This window comes from Pinus tabuliformis, chromosome 8 (assembly GCF_031772625.1).
Source record: "Pinus tabuliformis cultivar Carrire ecotype Pingquan chromosome 8, CPIR1, whole genome shotgun sequence".
Lineage (NCBI taxonomy): Eukaryota > Viridiplantae > Streptophyta > Pinopsida > Pinales > Pinaceae > Pinus > Pinus tabuliformis.
The window spans coordinates 1756466846-1756472126 of NC_142294.1; positions in this window are offsets into that span (position 1 = coordinate 1756466846).

Below are 5281 nucleotides of genomic sequence, written 5' to 3' on the forward strand. Positions count from 1 at the left end.
GTCAGGGTCAGATCTTTGGATGCAGTCAGAGGTTAGCTCTACTGCTTGGTCAGGGATGACCATAGCTCACCTCATAACTCAATTTACTCAAAGTCCAAACTACCTCTACACCGTGTTATAAATTAATTAACACAACAATGAAATACACAAAATATTATGGAAACACAAATACAAAAATACATAAAACAAGAGAGACACAAATATATGGTTCACCCAATTTGGGCTACGTCCATGGAGAAACAACCAATCCTTACTTTTATCCATAAAAATGAAGAGATACAACCTACATCAAATCCACTGTAACTTCCTCTTGTCTCTAACATAGTCTCCTCTGTCTTTCTCTCTCAGAATAATAATACATAGTTGCAATACAATTCCCTCACATAGACTAAGGGTTTCCTTTTATGTTAAAAACCCTAAATTAACATAACTTCTACCGACAAATCATCTGCCTAATGAATGGCCTAAATTGACTACAAAATTACAATAGTTTACAAAGAAAATTTTCATTTATTTTTACCTTTGGGGGTGTTGACCCTAAACACCCGACGGGGGGGGTGCGGGGGTGGAGGGAGGGGGTAGGCTCATAAAAGTCATCGGTCCCCCCTACCCCCCCCCACAATACCTCCCTGACGACGATTAAATGGGTGGTGTTATCACCCCATTAGGAAGAAGGATCCAACGCAATTGAAACAAAAAAACCTTTGAACAATGACGAAGATAATGAGGCTCCACAACCAAAAATCCCCCACTTGGAGACTGATTATATAAACTTCATCATTGCTTCACTTGATGGACAATGACTCCACTTGGACATGGTTGTTTCTAATCTTCACCACCATACTTGAAGACCAATTGGAACTTAGCAAAATCACATTTTCTCCCCAGTTACAACTTTTGTTGACATATCTGCATGATTTTGGCTAGTGTGTATCTTTTCCAGCTTCAACTATCCATCTTCCAACACTGGCTATATGAAATGGTACTTGAGTTGTATATGATTAGTCTTGGAATTGAATGTTGAGTTCTTTGCAAGATGAATGACACTCTAGCTATCATTGTATAACATTCCCATCTCCTGCTTCTTTCCCAATTCATCCATAAACCTTTATAACCAAATAATTTATTTACTAGCCTTTGTAGTAGCAACATACTTTGCATTTGTTGTTGAAAGTGCAATAATGTTTTGTAATTTTTAAACACAACTCGCAGTTGTTCCACCTACAGTAAACACACACCATGTGGTGCTCCTCCTATTATCTCTATCACCTTCCATATCTGCATCAACATATCCCTCTAGAGAAATGTTTGAACCACCAAAGCATAATGTTTGATTTCTGGTGCCTCTCAAATATCTGAGAATCCACTTCACTACCATCTAATTCTCTTTTCTTGGATTGTTCATATACCTTCTTACAACTCCCACTGCATGTGCAATATCAGCCCTTGTGCAGACCATTTCATACATTAAGCTTCCAATTGTTGATGTGTATGGAACTTTACACATAATCCATCTCTTCCTGAGTCTTGGGACACATATCCTTACTTAGTTTGAAATGGCTAGCTAAAGGAGTACTAACTGGTTTTGCAATCTGCATATTAAATATTTCCAACACATTTTTTATGTACTCACTCTAAGACAATGTTAATTTACGATTTTTCCTATCTCTAGTTATTCTCATACGAAGGATTTGTTTTACAACACCCAAATCCTTCATTGCAAATGAATTTTCCGTTCTACCGTTGAGCACATTTATTTTCTACATGTTATACCCTGCAACAAGCATGTCATCTACGTACAATAACAATATAATATATGCCATCCTTTTTCTTTTTAAGATAAACATAATGGTCAAAGTGACATCTATTATAACCTTGTTCAGACATAAACCTGTCAAATTTTAGATACCACTGCCTTGGAGCCTGTTTTAAGCCATACAAGTTCTTCTTAAATTTTCACACTAATCTATCCTTCCCTTTGAACTCATACCATTGTGGTTGTTTCATATATATTTATTCCTCCAAATCCCCATGGAGAAAGGTTGTCTTTACATATAATTTCTCAAGATGCAAACCTTTTGCTGCCACTAGACTTAAAATAGTTCTTATTGAAGTCATTTTAACAACAGGAGAAAAAAATTCATCAAATTATATACCTTTCTTTTGTGCAAACCCCTTCACCATAAGTCTAGCCTTATACTGCATTTTACCTCCATCTTCTTCATTCAACCTATAAACCCATTTATTCGTCAATGTTTTTTTACTTGCAAGCAACTTGACTAAGTCTCAATTCTGGTTATGCATCAAGGAGTCCATCTCTTCTTCCATGGCCTGCTCCCACTTCTTCCTCATTTCTACCTACATCGCTACTTCATATATTTCCAGTTCACCAGAATCAGTCAACAATACATAATATAATGGACGAGAGTATTGTTCAGGGGATCTACTTATCCTGATAGATCTTCTAACACCACTTTCAAGAGTTTGAGGTGCATGTTGTTGTTGTGGTTGTTGTTGTTGTGGTTGTTGATCATTATGATTTTTAGACACCTTTACTTTTATGTGATCTCATCAAGCACCGTGTATTCTTTATTTTCCTTTTCTTGTTTCTTTTCCTGCATTTGATCCTTATACAAGACCTTTTCATTGAATATTACATCCATGCTTCTAATTATTTTGTGATTTTCATAATCATATAAGTGATAACCAAAATCATTAACACTATATCCAATAAAGGTAAATTTCTTTGATTTTGTCTCAAGCTTTGTTCTATTTTCTTTATTGATGTGGACAAAGGCTTCACAACCAAAAGTATTTAAAAATGAGTAGTTTACCTTTTTACCTGTATATTCCTCCTCTATAATACCACCATCCAAGGAACTTGAAGGCCCTATGTTTATTAGAGAAACATTTGTATCTACAACATTTGCCTAAAATTGTAAGGGAAATCCTACATGTAATATCATGCACCTTGCACCTTCCATGATTATCTTTTTCATCCTTTTTAACACGTCCTTTTCCTGTGGTGTTCCTGGACTTGTCTTCTCTCTACGAATTCCATGTTCCAAACAAAAGTTATCAAACTCTTTGAGAAGTATTCACCTCCATTATTTGATCTGAGACACTTCAACTTCTTTGCTATCTCATTCTCAACTAAAGTTTTACATTTCATGAAAGTATTAGATACATCAAATTCATTTCGAATACAATAAATCCAAGTTTTCCTAGTTGCATCATCAATAAAATTAACATAATAGTGATATCTACTGAGAGAATATACACGAGAAAGTCCCCATACATCTGTATTCACAAGCTCTAATTTTTCTCTCTTCTTTTCCTTCCCAACTCTGATAAATCTGGCTCTCTTTTGATTTCCATAAACATATATTTCACAAAAATCCAAATCAACATGCTTCAACCCTTGAAAAAAATCTCTTGAGTGAGGAATCTACATCCCTTTCTCACTCATGTGCCCCAGCCTATGATGCCACAAGGTCATATATGCTCATGTGGAGGTTAAAGTATTAACATAATTAGAAATACCATTGCATAAATACAATGTACCAACATTTTCTCCTTTTGTTATTACTAGGGCTCCTTTAGTGACCTTCCAAGTTTTTCCTATAAAAGTAGTTACACAACCCTCACCTCCCAATTGCCCTGTTGAAATTAGATTTTTCTTTAGATCCGGAACATGCCTTACCTCCTTTAATAGCCATTGTTTTCATTTTGTTTCTTTATAAAAACCATACCCATTCCAACAATTTTAGACGTTTATCATCACCCAAATGAACCTGTCCAAAATCTCCTTGAACATAGTCATGAAAATGTTTCCTATCAGGTGTGGCATGGAATGAAGCCCCTGAATCTACCACCCGGGAATCAATAATATTCTCTAATGAAATAATTAAAGCATATTGCAACACATCACCTGTCATATTCGCTTAATGACTTCTTGTCCATCTCCTTCTTTTCCCTTCCGAGATTTGTAGCCTTTCTTCAGGTGTCCTTTCTTCTCGCAATTCTAGCACATTACCCCTGATTTGGATTTGGATCTGTCTTTTCTTGACTTTCTATGATTTCCTGGGATCCTTCCTCTTTCCATTTTTCTTCCTCTAGTCTCTGCAATCAAAGAATTACCTAATGTCTCACTGAAGCTTTTCCATCACATTTCCTCGCTAAAGATGGCACCAAGAACATCATCAAACTTCAAAGTACTAAATCCGTAGATATAGTTACTAATAGTCATAACTAATCCATTCCAACTTTCTGGCAATGAACACAAAAATAACAGGTCCCTAACTTTATCATCAAAATTTACCCCTACAGAACTTAACTGGATGGTAACTATGTTAATAAGAAATACCTTATTTGAGGCAGAGGGTTTTTCATATAATTTATTCAATGTTTCCATTAAACCTTCTGTTGCCATTACCTTTGAAATATTGAGTGCCACTGATGCTTCGAGACACAATCGCATTGTTCCTAGTGCCTTTCTGTCGAGAATCTCCTACTTTGCGTCTCTCATACTCGTCGGCATCTTTGATTTCACTTAATGGTAGGTACATATTTCTCTAATACATATAATCTTCCATCTACATATTCCGCAACTAGTAATTTTGGTTGTTAAATTTCTCAAAGCTAAACCTACCATCTTCCACCACTGCTCCCACTCGAACCAGCAACCATTCTCTCGTAAAAGTTTATCAACCAAATAAACCTTTGGCTTTGATACCAATTGTTAGAAATTACTTAATTAGGAAATTAAATACAAAAAAAATTGTGGAAACACAAATACAGAAATGTATAAAACAAGAGAGACACAAATATATGTGGTTCACCCAATTTGGGCTACGTCCACGAAGAAACATCCAGTCCTTCCTTTTATATTATCCAGCAAAATGAAGATATACAACCTACAACAAATCCATTGTAATTTCCTCTTGTCTCTCACACAGTCTCCTCTCTCTTTCTTTCCCAGAATAATAATACACAACCACAATACAATTCCCTCATATAAACCGATGGTTTCCTTCTAGGGAAAAAAACCTAAACTAGCATAACTTCTACTGTCAAATCATCCACCTAATCAATGGCCCATATTGAGTACAAAATTACAATGTTTTACAAGGCAATTTTTCATATATTTTTAGCTTCGAGGGTGATGTCCCTGAATCCCCGCTAGGGGGGCTCATAAAAGTCATCGTCGTGCCCCCTCCACCACCCTAATGATGATTAAACGGGCAGTGTTTCCACCCCGTTAGGACAAGGATCTAATGCA